Source organism: Cetorhinus maximus, chromosome 7 (genome assembly GCF_964194155.1).
Source record: "Cetorhinus maximus chromosome 7, sCetMax3.hap1.1, whole genome shotgun sequence".
In the NCBI taxonomy this organism is placed as follows: domain Eukaryota; kingdom Metazoa; phylum Chordata; class Chondrichthyes; order Lamniformes; family Cetorhinidae; genus Cetorhinus; species Cetorhinus maximus.
In genome coordinates this window covers 60,526,245-60,545,536 of record NC_135885.1, presented here as the reverse complement: position 1 = coordinate 60,545,536, position 19,292 = coordinate 60,526,245, and the positions used below count along the sequence as shown (strand labels likewise).

The window sequence follows — 19,292 nt, the reverse complement described above, 5'->3', positions numbered from 1 at the left end:
AAATAAAGTGATCATTTTATGTAACATTTCAAAACTCCAGCTTTGATGTGATTATGTATAACTTTTATTTCATTTGTTCATAAGGAACACAAACAGCGAATTAGTACAAGCAGTTTTAAACTCCTTGTAAGCTCCTTTTCAGAGAAGTGCAGGAGGTGCTATTTTGTTGGTTGGTACCATGAAAACCGTTTGATCTATGGCTGATGATACCATGTTAATTCGCCACCTACATGTGATGCACATCAATACTTGAAACAGTTATTTTTGTGACCATGTAGCTGATGGCAGGGAAGGTCAATACCAGCAGCAAATGCAAAATCGCTTTGCTGGCCTCTTCAAGCAGGCAGTAACATTCTGCTCACTGGTAGCCAAAAACATAGTTGCCTCTGCCTCTGACAGCCTGTATTTGATTTATGTTGTTCTTGGGTGTTCTAAAGGCTGACAGCAGTACAACAGCCTTGTTTATATTGCCTTTTGCTTCTGAAGAAAACTGGAAATCTAAATGAAGCATCAAACTCTTTCTCTTCAATGTCATAAACTTTTTTACAACACATTCACTCACAGCAGCAGCATGAGGGAGCAGGAAAATGTGTCTTGCCCTGGGCAGGATGACATTCACATGTGCACTTGTCTATCTATTGTTTTCAATGGGAGAACAATGTTCTGATATGAGCCTCCACCATGATCTAATCCCCTAACAAATAAAAGAGTTCCTGGCTCAATTATTTTTATTCATACAAAAAGAAATCTAACCAAAACACTTACTAAAATAACAGGATGTGTTGTAAAAACATCAATGACTGACATAGTTTCACAGAAGTGCCTCACCCATAAATTTCCACTGTCACAAACTATACTTCATGCCTCAGTTACTGCATCAGGCAATGCAATACTTAGGATGCTTTCTCACAACATTGAGAGTGGGCAGGTATGATTATACCAAAATAAAAAAATGGCTGAGCAATTACACTCTTGAGTCAGAGTATTGTGAATTCCTGCCGCAATCTAGAGGCTTGACCCTGTAGGCTGACTTAAATGCAATGCTAAGGGAATGCTAAACTATCAGAAGTCTTATCTTTCAAATGGGACATTAAACTGTCTGCATTCTCAACTGAGAGTAAAAGATCCCATGGCACTAATTGAAGAAGGACAGAAAGCCTTTTTGGTGCTTTGGCCAACATTTATCCATCAGCCAAAGTCACTAAAAACAGTTTACCTGGCTGTTTGTGTGATTTTGCAATGTGCAAATTAGCTTTGTTGGTCTATATCAAAACCATGACTGTGCTTCAAAAAAGCTGACTGTGAAGCACTTTGAGGCATCCCAAGGACATGGAACATGCCATATAAACGTAAGTCCTTCCTTTAAAAGCTAAATGCTAGAAATTGACAGCAGGGTCATTAGCATCATTAAGCCTTCCTCAGAAATGAAAAATTGAAAATTTGCACATCCCTTTGTAGGGTTCAAGAGATAAAGGAGTATGAGGAAAAGAGGCAACAGAAACTCCAATCATCAACTTACATCAGATATGAATAAGGAACTTATTAATGCGTTGTCTTTTGCTATAGTGTGGAGTGCTTCAGTCTGCTTGCAGTAACCTTATGAAAGGGAATGGTGAATGAAGACTTTACCTATTACACCCCCCCATACACCCCCACCCTTTGTTCTAACCAGTGGACAACATCACGCCTGCGCACTCTGACCAGGGGAACGGCACAGCGCCTGCGCACCCTGACTTGGGGGGGAGGGGGGGGATGAACGGCACCGCGCCTGCGCATCGGGCCGTTCCTGGCGCAGTCCATTTGACCTGATCCCGGGGAGGGGAGCAAATCGGAATTGGGAGGAGGAGGAGGAGGGAATTCTGGCTGCTCGGCGACGGCACCGAGATTAGGAAAGGAGGTAGAAGAAATAGAACGGAAGATATAGTCGGCCGAGAGGAGGAGCGGAGTGGTTGAGGCCGGAGGTAAGTGTTGGCGGTTGCGGTCACTCGGTGCCGCTGCTGCGGTCGCGGCCTCTCGGCTTCAGGGCTGGGCCCCGGGGCTCTGCATCATCGCGTACCGGGGGCTGGGGCTGGGGGTGGGGGTGGGGGTGGGAGGGGGTTAGCAACTGTCAGTGGGGAAACCCGGAGCTCCTAGTTTTCCAATTCCAGGGTTTCTAGAACCATCAGACAGGAAGCGGAGCAGAAAGGAGCATCCCCAGAAAAAAAGAGACAAAAGCAGCACAGCACCACAAATTCATCCAAAAAGTACAACTTCCTTCACGCTTAGCTCTTCCTTCTTATTTTTTAATATTATTTGTTGATATTATAGTATTGGTTGGGCTGTGGTTTCAATTCATGGTGTAATAAATACCACCCACTTTGTATTTCATTGTATTTATGTTGTCTTGTTAGAAAAGCTGCCCACTGAGTTACTAGAAATGTCCATTTTTAAACCCTCCATGCATCTTGGTCCACCTGCATACTTTATTTTTCCATTCATTCTTCTCTTTAATTTCCTCTCCACACCCCCCAGTTTTCTAACGGTGAGATACAGTTAGTTTCACATGTGCCTCTGGAAACTCTCCTAAGAGTAAGTTAGCAACTGTGGTCACTTATCAAAGTGGAACTCAATACAGAAATCACCCAGTATTTATATATCTCCCAAGGTACTTCATAGGAGTGTAATTGACACTGAGCCAAGAGGTAGGCTTGAAGGATGGTCTTAAAGGAGCAGCGAGAGAGACAGAGAGGTTTCTGGAGGGAATTTGAGAGCTCAGTGCTTAGGCAGTAGAAGTCATAACTTGATAGTGGAATGAAGGCATTTGGGGAAGTGTAATAGGCCAGTGTTGAGGAACATAAAGTTCTTGGAGAGTTGTAGAATTGGAGGAAGTTACAGAGAAAGGGGCGAGAGATTCTGCAGTGGTTTGAACATGAGGATTAGAATTTCAAGTTCTGAAGTGTTGTTTGGTGGTGGGCAAACAGGATCTGGTGCAAGTTAGGATGTGGGCAGTAGGGTTTTGGATGAGCTCAAGTTTATGCCAAGAGCAAGATGGTAGGCAGGGTAGGAGAATATTGGAATAGTTGAACATGTAGGTAATAAAGGTGTAGATGAGTGCTTCATGAGCAGTGGACTGAGGCAGGAGTTACAGATGTTTAAGTAGATTGCCTTTGTGCTGTAGAGGATATGGGGTCAGAAACTCTGCTTGGGGTCAAATAGGACCACAGATAGTGAACAGACAGTTCCTAGGGTGGGAGTCAACCGATAATGAGGGAATAGAGTTTGTGGAGGAGTGCTGCTGTTTTCCAACTTAATTCTATTTTGTGAAGCCATGTTAGTGTTAATGTCAGGTATCTAGCTGAAAATAAAACATATTGTTAGTACCTAGTTTTAAAACTGGCTTGAAATAAAATCTTAAATTTCCTTTAAAAATGTTTTACTTCTTAATCTACCTGAGATTACAAAGAGATACTATTTGGCAACCCACAGGCTTGTATGTATGTTAAACATTGGGAAGACTTGCATTTTCTTAATGGGAGAAATTTGCATTTAAAGAAATCGAGAGCAACAATTCCTGATTTGTTTCAGTATAGCTTGAAGTGGATTCCATACAAACTGGAGGTTTAGCCTGAGTGTTACTGACCTGTGTGGCTCAGTGCCACATAATTTGGTGCATTTATCCATTGAGAATTCATTGTCGTTTTAGGATAAATTATGATTGACTTGTTTATACGCAAGCTTTTGTGGTCATTCCACTCTTGCATTCTAAATCAGTAAAACAAGTAGTGGCTTTGTGTGCTGCATCTAGACAGGTAAATTGCAGATTAGAGAAATCTAATGGCTAAATGCTATGCATGTGTGTGGTTTCTCAAACTAGAAAATGCGATAGTAGCACTTCCAAATGTAAGATTTTACTGTTCAGAAATAAACACCTACAGTTCAAGTTCCATCAGTAATTGAATTTCCCTTTGATATATTTTACAGATTTTCTCATTGAGAGTTAGTGGACTGCATTAACATTTCCTTCAGTCAAGAAATTGAAAACTCTTGCAATCTAGGAATGTAGATATCATAAAAGTTTCTCTTTACTCATAGCCTGATGAGATTCCAGGAGTATAAGCATCTTTCAGATTTAACTTATGGAAAAAAATTGTAAATGTTGAAATTACTGTACAGTTTTGTGCAGATGTTTGCTACTGAGATCTCAACAATTAAAAGCATTGTTATCAGATGTTCAGTCAAATGCCGTTTAAAACCGTGACAAAGTACATTTTTGGGGTCATGGATTTGTATGGAGTGCCACTGTTTTCTAGCTTAATTCTATTTTGTGAAGTCATGTTAGGTTAATGACAAGTATCTAGCTGAAAATAAAACATTTCATATTGTTAGTACTTAGTTTTAAAACTATCTTCACTTGAAATAAAATCTAATTGCCTAAAAGAAGTTTTGTTAATCTCCCAGGGATTATAAAGAGATACTATTTGGTAACCCAAAGGCTTGTATGTACATTAAGAAAAAGGAGCATTATCTTTCAGCTTGTATTATTTCAGAATTACAGTAGTAATGACAGCAGAACTAAGAACAACTTCTGGAGCCCACAATTGTGCAATTAAACGCAGGAACCCTGAAGTTGCTGTCAGTGATTCTATGCTTTCCCATAGGACCCATGAAGTTGCCCCAGAGTAAGATCACTGAATTGCCAAAATTTTCCCTTTTTGCTGTTAGTCTCACTGTAAAAGCCCTTGAAAATGTTATACCTTTTTGAATGAGGTGTAACTAGGTTTTTAATGGTGTACTAAATTCATCATTGCTGCTGAACATCTTCACTGCCCCTGAAAAACTAATTCTATATTTGTGGAATGTCAAATTTATCCATTCTGATAATTAAAAAAATTATTTTAAGTGTTCGTTTATGATATTTCAGCTTCGACCTTAATCCCATGTGTATGCCCCAATGATATATTTTGCTGTCTAAAATCTTATTTAAAAGTGGAAAAAATCAGTACACTTTACTTCCTGGCTGGCTGCCTGTGGGAATATTTTGATGTGTTTGGCTGTTCACCCTTTTTGATGACATTCTTGCTGGATTCCTAGAGATTCCCTTGACTTGACACCAGAATCATATTGACGTCAGAAAGGATAAATCCTCTTCATAGAGATTGCTAGATCTTTGTGGTCACTTTTCTTCAAGTTCAGTGAGCACCAGTGCATCGCCACTGATTGCAAAAGTCAGGCAGGATATTGTTATCTGTGTGAAGTTTTGAGTGAAATATTACTGACCTGACTAATGTGAGAATAAACATCTAAGTCAAAGCACAACCAAATTCAATAGTAACCATATCCTAATTATATATGTCTATTAGTTTCCAACATTAATATAAATTAACAGTTACATTTGTGCTGCTTTTGTAGTTAAAATGTCACTAACCTTCAAATAGCTTAGAAGACAGTTTTGATTAAATGGAAAGATTGGCTAAATTTGAAATATTTGCATTCTCAGCATTGGTTCAAAATGCTTGGAGGGGTCCGTTCCTAGGTTGTGAGCCTAACTTGAAACACCATGTGCTTGCCAACAATTGTTGTGACCTGATATATAGTGTTTCCGAAAGCTGAATTAGGGTAAACTTCTATTAAAAAGTATAATACCCCATTTATAACAACAAATAAAAGCCTAAAACCCTATGACTTAGCTTCTGTTTGTCATTGTATGTGTTCTGAGTCAAAGAAAAATGACTGAAAGGAAGTCCACCTTTTTGGTAGATTTCCAAAAGTTGAAAGGTGCCAGATGTGCCTTCTGACTTTGCTTTTCTGATACTCTGAATTGTGGTTCAAAAGGCAAATCAACAGCATTTTTAGGAAGAAAAGTGGCTGGTACCAGTCTGAATCAATAAGCTTTGTCACTTATTCTCACATGGGTACTTGATATTTTCCTGATCACTTATGGGTACTGTGGCTTCTTTAATAAAATGTCTTTGTGCACCACCAAGCAGCAGCTGACATACAATTGAATTTTTTTAAAGCTCTCTTGAAATATGTTGGGGCACAATATGTTGGGACATTTTAAATATTTTAGTTTTGCCCTGAAATCTTTGCAGGAAATAACACTGCTTCATTGCTGGCACAGGAAGTATTATGAAGGCTTGGGCAGTCAGACTAGTATTGCCAAATTTTTAGACAACTATTTTTCTGTGCTGCTGAGGAAGAGCCATAGCCAAAAATGGGAATTTTCTCAACAGCAGGGCAAAAAAAGAAACAGTACAGGGCTGATGTTTATCAGTGCCATTCTTTAAACCTATCTGTAGTTTTTGTACTTCAGATAATGTGCAATGTGTAACAATGATATTGTGCCGATGGGTTCAGAGCTATCATTGTAACCTATGGTAAACCAGCATTCAATGACTGAGCAACTGAAATTAAGTTATCTTAAGGAACAGTAGAATTTACGTTCTTGGAATTAAACCAAACCTTGATAAGTAATAACTTTAAGCTAAATAATGTGGTTATCAAAACATTTGAGTTTTTCAGTTATTTGATTTTTACAATAATATGTGCAATATTCTAAGTGAGTTGTTACAGCAGTCTTAAGTTTCACACTGGAACAAAGATAGCTGTGAAGTAAATACTGTGTTCCAGGAAGTTGAGTTTTGGAGCTTAATTGCTCCAAAATGATGAGCAGGTGCAAAGAATTATACGTTAATAGATCGTGCCCATATTGATGAATCTTACATTGAAGAATAATTTTCTTAGTTGTCATGGCGAATATCACTCCAGTAGAAAATTAATAATTTAATGATCATTAGCCTGATTGCAGGATTTATAAGGCAATGAAGTGAAAATGCTGTTGGGGCTAGCTGAGCTTGACTGAGATATTTAATTTTAGAAAACATTTCTCCTTTACACTTACCTTTAATTTCTATTCACAGTGAAATTTGTATTCAGATCATAGGTCATGAATACATTTTTATGTGTGCCAGTGTGTGTTATGGCAGCAGCTTATTTAGAGACTTGATGAATATTATGGTGATCTTTCAGTGCATTGTGTTATTGAGCAATAGAATTTAGGCTTGTTCTGTGATTTCCCTGCTTGGCATAGTTCAAATTAGTAAGGAGCTGTCAACATAAGATGCCAATTGGAGTTTAACAGCAGAAAGGGACAACAACAAACGAGATTGTTTTAGTTGCAACCCCTTGTGATTGATCACACCTGTATCAAAAAATGTGTGGAGCTGGTGAATTATTTGCTTTTCAATAACTCTTGAGTTAAAATTAAAAGAAAAGTCTGTTATGTATTAACTGCAGCAGTGTGGTATAAACCATGGTTGCCTTTCACTTTAAAATCTTATACTGTGTGCTAAACTGCCCAGGAAAAGCAGAATTATTGCACTAAAGTGATTTTATTTTGCTACAGTAAGATATGTCTTGGGTTCATCGCTATAATTTTGACTGATTTTCTTTATATAAGAGAGAATTTAATCAAATTTGAATTTTAATGGTACAGTAGGTTGTAACAGTTTGAAATATTTTTGTGCTGTAAGTTAATGTACTCAGGAAACACTGCGACTTCCTGCCTTAAATTCCAATTTATAAAAGGTGAGAGGGATAAACCCAGCAACTACAGGCTAGTTGGCCTAACATTGGTGGGGAAACTTTCAAAGACAGCAATCTGGGACAATATCAATTGGAAAAGTATTGACTAAATAACTGCAAGTCAGCATGGATTTGTTAAAAAAGGCAAATTGTGCTTGACTAACTTGATTGAGCTCTTTGAAGTAACATAGAGGGTTGATGAGTGCTAATGTGTATATGGACTTTCAAAAATGTTTGATGATAGATTTGTTAGCAAAATGAAAACCCATTGGACTATATGGACATTGGCAGGATGCATACAAATTAGTTATGGGACAGAAAGCAGAGCCGAGTGGTGAATGATTGTTTTTTCAGAATGCAGTGAAGTATACAGTGGTGTTACCTGGGGGTTGGTATTAGGACTGCTGTTATTTTTGATTTATTAATGACCGAGGCTTGAGTATACAGGGCATCATTTCAAAGTTTACAGATGATACGAAACTCTAGAAATGTAGTAAACAATGAGGAGAATATTAACAGACTTCGAGAGAAATATAGTCTGATAAAACGGCAGACAAATGAGAGTTCAAATCTAATGCGAGTATGTGTTGGTAGAAAGAATGAGGCGAGGCAATATGAACCAAATTGTACAATTTTAAAGGGAGTGCAGGAACAGGGAGACCTGGGTACACAAAAATTTGAAGGTGGCAGGACAAGTTGAGAAGGTTGGTTAAAATAGCAAATGGGATCCTTGACTTTATTAATAGAGGAATCAAGCACAGAAGCAAGGGAGTAATTTATTGTAAACTTTTATGAAACACTGCTTGGGCCTCAGCAAGTGTTTGTGTTCAGTTCTAAGCACCACACTTTAGGAAGGATATCAAGACCTTAGAGTGCAGAAGAGATTTACAAGCATAATGCCAGGGATGAATAACTTCACATATATGGAGAGACTGGAGAAATTGGATCGTTCTCTTCAGAGATCAGATAAAGGTGTTCAAAATCATGAATGATTTTGATGGAATATATGAGGCAAAACTCTTTCCAGTGGCAGAAGGGTTAGTAACCAGAGGACATAATTTAAGGTGTTTGGCAAAAGAACCAGAGGTTACACAAGCAAATAAAAACTGAAAATGCTGGAAACACTCAGCAGGCTAGGCAGCATCCATGGAGAGAGAAGCAGTCAGCGTTTCAGGTCGATGACCTTTCATCATTAACTGTCGTGGAAAGGCATGGACTAGTCAGGGATGGTCAGCATGGATTTGTTAAAGGAAGGTCTTGCCTCACAAATTTGATTGAATTCTTTGAGGAAATGACAAGAAGGTTTGATGAAGGTAGTGCAGTGGATGTTGTGTACGTGGATTTTAGCAAGGCATTTGACAAGGTCCCACATGGCAGATTGGTCAGGAAAGTAAAAGCCCATGGGATTCAGGGTAATGTGACAAACTGGATAAAAGGTTGGCTTTGTAACAGGAAACAAAGGGTAATGGTCGATGGATGCCCTTGCGAATGGAAAGTTGTCTCAGGCGGTGTTCCACAGGGCTCGATGTTGGGACTCTTACTGTTTGTGTTATATATTAACGATTTGGATGTGAACGTGGGGGGGCACGATTGGGAAATTTGCAGACGACACAAAGATTGGCCGAGTAGTGGATAGTGTAGAGGATAGCCATAATCTCCAAAACGATATAGTTGGGTTGGTGGAGGGGGCGGTAAAGTGGCAGATGGATTTTAATATAGAGAAGTGTGAGGTCATAGATTTAGGGAGGTCAAACAGCTACAGGGTTTACACAATAAATGGGAATATACTAAGAGGGGTAGATGAAGTGAGAGATCTTGGCGTACAAGTACACAGGTCCCTGAAGGCAGCAGTTCAAGTAGACAAGGTTGTAAAGAAGGCATATGGAATGCTCTCCTTCACTGGTAGAGGTATAGAATATAAAAGTTAGGATATAATGTTGGAATTGTATAAAACATTGGTGAGGCCACAACTGGAGTATTGTGTGCAGTTCTGGTCACCACATTACAGGAAGGACGTAATGGCCCTGGAGAGAGTGCAGAGGAGGTTTACAAGAAGGTTGCCAGGGTTAGAAAAGTGTAGCTACAAGGAGAGATTGGATAGGTTGGGGTTATTTTACTTCGAACAAAGAAGGCTGAGAGGTGACTTGATTGAGGTGTACATAATTATGAGGGGAATAGATAGAGTGGACAGGATAAAATTGTTTTCCTTGGTGGAGAATTCGAGAACCAGGGGACATAGATTCAAGATAAGTGGCAGAAGGTGTAGGGAGGACATGAGGAAGAACTTCTTTACACAGAGAGTAGTGGGTGTCTGGAATTCGCTGCCCAAGTTGGTGGTAGAGGCAGAATCTCTAAACTCTTTTAAAAAGTACCTGGATCTGCACCTAAAGTGCTGTAAGCTGCAGGGCTATCGGCCGGGTGCAGGAAGGTGGGATTAGAAAGGGCAAGTGGGTGTCCTCGGGCTGGCATGGACAAGATGGGCCGAATGGCTCCTTCTGTGCTGTAATTTTTCTATGGCTCTATGGTTCTATCAGAACTGGGAAAAGTTAGAGATGCAGTAGATTTTGAGCAATGGATGGGCGGGACAAGGACAAAGGAAGGTCTATGATTTAGTCTTAGAGCCAAAGAGAATAGTGATGGGGTAAGAAAGGAAACAAAAGTTGTGCCTCGAACAGGTGTGCTGCTGCCTGAAAGTAAAAATGAAAGAAAAACTGAAACGTGCAAAGGAAAGAAACAAAATGAGGATCAATATTTATGGGCTGGAATTGTTGAACTTCATGATGTGTCTGGAAAGCTGTAAAGTGCCTATTCAAAAGATGAGGGGCTCTTTCTCAAGCTTACATTGGACTTCACTGGAACAGTACAGCAGGACAAAGACAGAGGTATCGACGTGAGAGCAAGGTGGAGAATTAAAATGACAAGCACCAAAAACACAGGATCATGCTTGATCACTGAATGGAGGTGTTCTGCAAAGCAGTCACCCAATCTGAGTTTGATCTCCCCAATGTAGAGGAGACCACGTGAGTAGTGAATGCAGCCATGTAAATCACTGCTTCATCTGGAAGGAGTGTTTGGGGCCTTGGATGGTGAGGAGAGAGAAGGTAAAAGGGCAGGTGTTAGATCTCCTGCGTTTGCATGAAAAGGTGCCATGGGAGGGGGTGGGGTGTTGGGGGTGATTGAGGAGTGGACCAGAGTGTCACAGATGGAACAGTCTCTTCGGAATGCTGAAAGGGGAGGTGGAGCTGTTAGATGTGTTTAGTCATGACGTCGTGCTGGAGGTGGTGGAAATGGTGGAAAATGAACTGTTGAAAATGGAGGCTGATGGGGTGGAAGGTGAAGACAAGGGGAATCCTATAGTAGTTCTTGGAGGAAGCGGAAGGGGTGAAAGCAGATGTGCAGGAAATGTGGTGGATATGGTCGAGGGCCCAGTCAACCACGGTGGGGGGATTCCTCAGTTGAGGAAAAAAAGAAGACATCCCAGAAACACTGGTGTGGAAGGTTGCATCAATGGAACAGATCTGACAGAAACAGAGGAGTTGTCACCTTTCTTTTCCACCACTTCCGAAGTGTTGGAAATGCTCAGCATATCTGACAGCATCTGTGAAGAGAGAAACAGAGTTAAGCTTTCAGGTCTGTGACCTTTGAGAAATAAAGCTTAACAGACAACTTATGAAAATAAGAATGTGCGTAATTTAATTCATTGTTTTTCATTATGTACAATTGGAAAATGTGCACTTTTAAAATTAGATTGTACGTGAGTCCTAAGCAAGGAAAAACTTGGAAACAAGTAATGCCATTTCTTCAGAAGTAGTCTACATAAAATAACTTGTGGATTTATTTAATATTCATTTGCACTGAATGGTATTTATAGCAAGGCTGTTGGACTTTAAAATTGAGCTCAATATCTCGGCTAGGAAGGGGAAAACAATCAGCCAGGGACCCTGCTTCTGATTGGGGCTGGCAGGAGGGAGATAAATGCAGTCACAGAGGATATATTTTAGTTACAGAATTTATATCAGTTCAGAGGATTGTGTGAAACTCATCATTTTTGTTCTAGAAATTCTTAATTCTCTTTCTGTTTCACGCATTCCTGGAAACTCACTGAAGTTTGTGTTTTAAATTTCTGAGTCCATCTTGGGCTGAAAACACTCAAGTTGACTTTCTGGAATTATGTGGACATTCAACTTTTTTCTATTTTTGCCATAGTTTGCAGCCTGGAAAAACCAATTGAATTATGTGTAATGGTTTATAAAGCAACATAATAGCAATAGTGAAGGAGAGAATTTTCTTATCGTAGTTCAGGACTTCCCAAACTGTGGGTCGAGGCCCTAGTGGGGTTGCATACTCTGAGGCAGCAGTAGCTGCTGTAATGGACAGATGTTTGATACCTGGTTGCTGCTGCAAAAAAAGCATGTAAAAAGCTGGGTGTTTTTTAAAAACCCAGCAGTTTAAACAATTCCCATCACGCTGAACTTCTCCACCCCCTCCCCCTGCTGAGGAGCTTAAACCACACCCCCTCCCTCCCCAGATCTGCTTAGCAGCTGAAGCTACTGCATACCCAACCTCCCCCAGGCCATATGAGGCCTAAGGCATTAAAATGGGGTCTCACTGAGGAAAATGCTTGGGAAACACTGTTGTAGTTTGTGGTTAACCTTTGAAGTTGACAAATTAAAATTTAAGAAATCACCTGCATATGAATATATTTTGAAGATATAAATTTAAGAAATGACACTTCTTTTGGGGAATACTTTTAACTTTGCCAGCTGAACCTGTTCTTTGTGCTGATGATGTAATTCGCTTTATTAAATCTGATCTAGAAGCGTGTTTTAGTATGTTTCAATTAGGAATCATCTGATAACAGTATAATCATTGTCATTAATCCTTTTAACCTGTAAAAGTTCATACTTTTTTGAAAAAAATCAAATAATTCCTGTGTAAACTTTTCCAGTGGTTCTGGAAATAACTTGCGGCTTTTGGCTTGTGTACTTACCAGCCCATGTTTTCCCTCCATCCATTTTAATGGACAGGAAACTGTGGGCTGACAAGCACACACTGGAAAATCTTAGCCGTGGTGTCTAGTGAACAGGCCTTTTCTGATACTTTCAAGACTGAGCCTGTCTGAAGGTCCTCAAGAAATTTGATCTTTTTCTTTTTAATAACAAGTTAGGAATGTCTCATAGGTAATATATGTCCTATTATAAATAAATCCCAGAATTGGTATGTAGGAGTAAGCTATAAATGAACTATGTGACATGGCAAAATCTTCCCCCTCAGATGGCTTTCACTTCCAGGTCATTCTGCTCTGTGCATTGAAACTGAGGAAGGGAGAAAATGTTTAGAAGTGGAATATGTTGCTCTCATGAGGGATTTAATACCATAGAAATAAAGGGGTCAAATCCATTTATGGAGCCAACTTATTCTTGAGGAAAGCTTTCTTGTGTAGACAGCTCTTAAGCCCTCGGGCTAACTCAGCCCAAGGGCCTGAATCGAGCATTATCAAATTACTGATCAAAGTAGCTAGCCAGTATTCTGCAGAGGCAGACTGCTGTTTTGACTGAAATGTGAATGCTTTCACTGTTGTTCTGCTTCCATATCATCTGAGACATTTTGATTCAAATTTTATGATCAGTGGTGAAGCAAGGGCACTTGCTGCTGACCTCTAAGAAAGCTGCCCAGAAAGATTGTGATCTCTGTGACATGGTTTTTCCCTTTCCCCCGATGGCACTTAAAATCTGGCGCCAAGTCAAGGGGATGTCAGCAAGCAGGCAGGTAGACACTCGCATCGAAGTATTCGTACACATATACAACAAAAGTTAAAAGCACTTAATTAAGAGTAAAGGATATTTTCAGATAGCAAAATTAATGATTATGGTTAGATTAAGGAAGAAGCTAAATAAAACTTTTAAAAATGAAATATTTTTTAAATTTTGGGCTTTTTATATTATGGAGAAAGTTGACATTCCATGAATATAATATTGACTTTTAAGTGCTAGTGAGGGTACTTAGCAGTAATTATGAGCTAGTACGTCACTAAAAACCCATTTACACCTCATTCAACAACATTTTTAAGGCTTTTACAGCGAGATGAACTGCCTAAGAGCGAAAGTTTCTGCCAATATATTTTGGGGGTTGGGTGGGCTCAACAATGCATCCTCTGGAGAAGTTGAATAACTGACAGCAAATTCTGAATTTCTGCCGTATTCTGTGGACTCCTGAAATTGCCTGTCAGTTTCAGTGGAGTATTCACGATGCGCGTTGACAGTTGTGCCGACACTACCACTGCAAAATCCAGGCTTTTGAAACTAACCTCATGAAGTGAAAGTTTTATCTGTGAACTAAAATCAAAGTAAATGACAGTATAGTTTCTAACAGTATGCCTTGAATATTCAGATGGCAGTGAACTTAACTTTCAGCTGTATTAGTGAATGTGTGTTTTTCAGTTTGGCTGGCTGGAAAACTTGCTATGAAATTCAGACTTTTAAAGTAACAATTGGAAACAGTTTCACTGGAGGCAGTTTACAGGTTCAAGCTTCACTGCAGGACTTGAGCACTGTCATATTTTGGGACTTTTGGTAATTTTCCTTTACAGAATGGAATTTGAGATTTGAATTATTGTAAGCATACAAACATACGTGCAAATTAGGAGCAGGAGTAGGCCATTCAGCCCCTCGAGCTGGCTCCGCCATTCAATAAGATTGTGGCTGATCTGATTGTGGCCTAAACTCCACATTCCCACCTACCCCCAGTAACCTTTGTTAGTCAAGAATCTACCTATTTCTGCCTTAAAATTATTCAGTAACCCTGCCTCCACCGCTCTCGGAGGAAGAGAGTTCTAAAGACTTATGATCCTCTGCGAGAAAAAGATTCTCCTCATCTTAAATAGGAGACCCCTTATTCTTAAACTGATGTCCCCTAATTCTAGTGTCTTGCATAAGAGGAAACACCCTTTCAGCATCCACCCTTTCAAATCCCCTCAGGATTTTAAATGTTTCAATAAGATCTGCTCTCATTCTTCTTATCTCCAATGGATACAGACCCAGCCTGTCCAGTCTTTCCTCATAATTACCAGTTGATTGAACCTTCTCTGACCTGCTAATGCATTTATATCCTTTCTTAAATGAGACCAAAACTGTGCATAGTACTCCAGACGTGGTCTCACCAATGCCCTGTACAATTGTAGCAACACATCCCTACTTTTATATTCCATTCCCCTTGCAATAAACAATAACATTCCATTTGCCTTCCTGATCACTTGCTGTACCTGCATACTAATTTTTTGTGGTTCATGCACCAGGACACCCAGATCCCTCTGTACTGCAGAGTTCTGCAATGTCTCTCCATTTAAATAATATGCTGCTTTTCTATTCTTCCTGCCAAAGTGGACAAGTTCACATTTTCTCATATACTCCATCTGCTAAATTTTTGCCCATTCACTTAACTTACCTATATCCTTTTGCAGGCGCCTTGTGTCCTCTTCACAACTTACTTTCCTACCTATCTTTTTGTCATCAGCAAATTTAGCAACCATATATTCGGTTCCTTCATCCAAGTCATTGATATCAATTGTAAATAGTTGAAGCCCCAGCTCTGATCCTTGTGGCACTCCACTCATCACCTCTTGCCAACTCGAAAATGACCCATTTATGTCTATTCTCAGCTTACTGTTAGCTAACCAATCCTATATCCATGCTAATATGTTATCCCCTCCACCATGAGCTATTATTTTGCATTTACCTTTGATATGGCACCTTGTCAGTTGCTTTCTGGAAATCTAAGTACAGCACATCCACTGGTTCCCCTTTATCCACGTTGCTTGTTACTTCCTCAAAGAATGCTAATAAATTAGACAGACATAATTTCACTTTCACAAAACCATGTTGACTGGCTGATTGCATTGAGATTTCCTAAATGCCCCGTTATAACCTCCTTAATAATGGATTCCAGGATTTTCCCTATGGCAGATGTTAAGCTGACTGGCCTGCAGTTTCCTGCTTTCTGGCTCCCTCTCTTGAATAGAAGAGTCACGTTCGCTATTTTCAAATCTGACAGGACCTTTCCAGAATCTAGGGAATTTTGGAAAATTAGTACCAATGACTCTACTATCTCAGCAGCCACTTCTTTTAAGACCCTAGGATGAAGTCCATCCTGGGACCTGGGGACTTGTCAGCTTTTAGTTCGAATAATTTTCTCAGTACCCATTCCCTGGTGATAATATTTGTTTTAAGTTCCTCCCTCCCTTTCACCTTCTGATTCACACTTTTATCTTGGATGTTATTTGTATCCTCCACAGTGAAGTCAGGGACAAAATATCTATTCAATTCACCTGCCATTTCCTTATTTTCCATTATTAATTCCCCAGATTTTCTCTCTAGAGGACCAATGCTCACCTTACTTACTCTTTTCCTTTTTTAATACCTGTAAAAACTCTTATTGTTTTTATATTTCTAGCTAGTTTTCTCTCTTTATTTTAAAACAAAGAGAATTTGTGCAAGCTTACGAAACCTGTAGGCACTGATGATTGATCCCTACTCATAATTCAGTAGCCCTCATTCATTTTGAGAACAGAATGAGTTGTTTTCTTTGGACTTGCACACAAAAAGGGAGATGTAGGCATTTTCAGTTGATGGGAGGAAATCAGCATCACAGCTCCCAATCTGAGAACATAGAAGGACAAATGGGCAGTATGGCTTTAAACTAGAATTTGCGAGGTATAGATCTGGGTCCCTGAACTGTAAGGTGATCAGTTTTAGCGGTTAAACTCGTCTGCCAGAAAGTTCATGTCAGTAACCAGTTCAGACAGACCATGAAACGGAGAAGGTGTGTAGTTTATTATTTAATTATTTTTGAGAAGTGAGATTGTATTAAGATAATTTGCTTTGACAATCACTCCGTACATTCGCCTGCTGTCTGTGAAATAAAACATCTTTGACGGTTTGTATCTGGCCTCATCTCACCAAGTATTTCAGTTTACCTTTGAAAAGGTTAGAAGGACATATGCAAAAGACATAATAACAGTTCAGAATAATAGTTCAGATTGCAAGCGGGTTCTATTCTTGCACCCTCAGGTTATGCTATAATGTAATTAGAAATTGGACATTATGGTCATAGCCCTGAATGTAAGATGCTCTGACAGGAGCAACTAGCTGTATCTGGGAGAATACTGTATCTTAGGCAGATCCAAAACTTATAATAAACACACAATCTAACTAACACTGAAGTGCAATACCTTGAGAGTGCTACATTGTCGGAAGTATTATTTTTCAGATGAAACATTAAATAAACTCATTCTGCACGTTCTGGTGATTTAAGTAGGACTAAAAGATTCCATGGTTTTAAAAGTTCCACGTGTGTGCTGGCCAACATTCCTGTCTGAACAACAGCAGGAAATGGACAAATTAATTGTTTTTCTGGCATGTGCTGGTTGTTCTGAGGACATACGGCCTTGTATTAATGCATGTACTTTCTCTCATATTTCTTGCTGTGATGGATATGGTCACAAAATTGTAAATAGATGACCAGTTTGTAGTATAAGTTTAGGGTTTAATATATGAAAAGGCCTTTTATGACTTCAGGATGCTAGAATGCACCTAGTCTTCCACACAATACTCACTTTACACTGAGTTATAGAGGAACATCTTAATGAATTTAATAGCTTTCTATTCAGGAGAGGAAATAAAAGCTGAAGTAGATACAGTGCTTTAATAACGACAGCTGGGAATCTGGTGATACTGTTAGAAGCATTTCCAGTGTCCGTAGTTTACAATCTTTATTTAAAGTTTGTTTTATTAGGCTATGATCATGTGTTTGCGTTTCTGCTACTAAGGCATCAGTCAGGCATTTCCATGTCCCCCAAGTACTCCTACCAATTTAGATCATGTAAGCAGTTCATGTGAATTCTTTAAATATAAAAAGGTGGGATGTGTCACTCTATACATTTTTGATTATGGTGTATGTTTAATTTTTAAAAAACCACCATTAATGAATGATGCATCAAGGATGTTCCCATCCTTGGACTGTTGAGCAGAGTTAATTTCACTGTTTGTTTCTGCAGTGCTGGTGATGCATCATGGTGCTGCTACATTGTGCTATTTAAACTTTACAATTGGCACTGTCTCCAAAGTACCTTAATTCCTGTATCTTGCCTACAGATGTTCTACAGTTAACAATATCAATGTTTTCTGTATTTTTGTGCACCATTAAGATTCTTCGGGTTAAAGTTGCATTGTTTGGGTGTTGTTGGGAACATAGACACAGAATCTGTAGCTCTTTACCAGCTAAGGTGAATGGGGATAAAAACAGAAAATGTTGGAAAAACTCAGCAGGTCTGGCAGTATTTCTGAGAAAGAAACCAAGTTAATGTTTTGAGTCAGTATAACTGAATAGAGTGTTGACATTTTGACACAATTTTTAAACAAGAATTTGAAGTGAGCATTTACTGTGTGTTTGATTAGGTCTGCCTCTACTTTTTTATTGTCTTTTGACCCTGTGATCACTAATGTTTCTGCTGCTTCCATTGGCAGTTGCAAGTTAACTCCATGGAGCTGGGTTGCATTTCCGTTTCTTTCAGGTGATGGTCAAAGAAAACACATACAACCATCTGCTGTCTTCGCTCTACCGGGTGGTCATTCCCTCCATTTATCCATGTTGTTAGAGATCTGGTGCCTAGTGGGATACACCAGGGCTCAGTTTGTTGATCCTCTCGTGTTCCACAGTTGAGAGGCGCTGAGGTTCTTGCCTGGAACTGTGGATTAGACTTGGATTTGGGGACTGCGGTCTAATGTGCTGAGATGGAAAGTTGTGTGGTAGCACTGGGATGTGTGGTCCTGTGCATTCACAAATTAAACAGTTCATCCACAATATACTCGGGTTTAAATGGAATTAGTAGTCATGCATCAGTGGTAGTGACAGTATGTCATGGGCTTTGTTGTGGAAATTGAATTTTTACACTCCACACAGATATAGATTTGCAGTGTGGAAACAACATTGTTAGAGACATATCTATTGTTTAAAAAGAAAAAGATAGGCTTGTAAATATAGGACCATGACTATTGTACCAGGCTTCTTGGTACAATAAGGAGAGACAATTACTTATTCTATTTGTTGAGGCAGTAGTTAGTAATACAAGCACTTTATACACTTCAATTTCCCTATGAAGATGCAGCTAGATATGTGAGTTATGCTGTAAGTGGTCAGATATTGAAGCAACCCATGTTTACATGCAGCAGCAACATTCAGGCTTAGGCTGCAAAGTGGCAGGTAACATTCACACCACACAAGTGACAGGCAATGACCATCTCCAACAAGAGAATTTAACCATCTCCCCTTGACATTCAATTGTATTACCATTGCTGTCAACATCCTGGGGGTTACCATTGACCAGAAACTGAACTGAATCAGCCATATAAATACTGTGGCTACAACAGCAGTTCAGAGACTGGAAATTCTGCAGTGAATAACTCAACACTTAACACCCCAAAGCCTGTCCACCATCTACAAGGCACAAGTCTGCGGTGTGATGGAACATTCTACACTTGCCTGGATGGGTGCAGCTCCAAAAACACTCAAGAAGCTCAACACCATCCCGGACAAAGAGGCCCACTTGGTTGACATCCTATCCACCACCTTAAACATTCACTCCCTCCACCACCGACGCAAGGTAGCAGCAATGTTTACCACATACAAGATGTACAGCAACAATTCGCCAAGCCTCCTTCAACAGCACCTTCCAG

At 39.6% G+C, this 19,292-nt stretch overlaps 1 protein-coding gene across 3 annotated transcripts in view; it reads left to right on the top strand.

Moving 5' to 3' along the window:
* Positions 1–1,737: 1,737 nt before the first annotated feature.
* The window catches only part of LOC144682821 (cytoplasmic protein NCK2), a 62,285-nt gene continuing 44,730 nt past the window's right edge, over positions 1,738–19,292 (top strand). The window contains exon 1 of one of the 3 annotated variants that reach the window (XM_078545578.1): positions 1,738–1,961. The gene's annotated coding sequence lies outside the window, so the exon portion shown is untranslated. The remainder of the gene's footprint in view (positions 1,962–19,292) is intronic. The other 2 variants (XM_078545580.1, XM_078545579.1) reach the window with 2 other exon arrangements.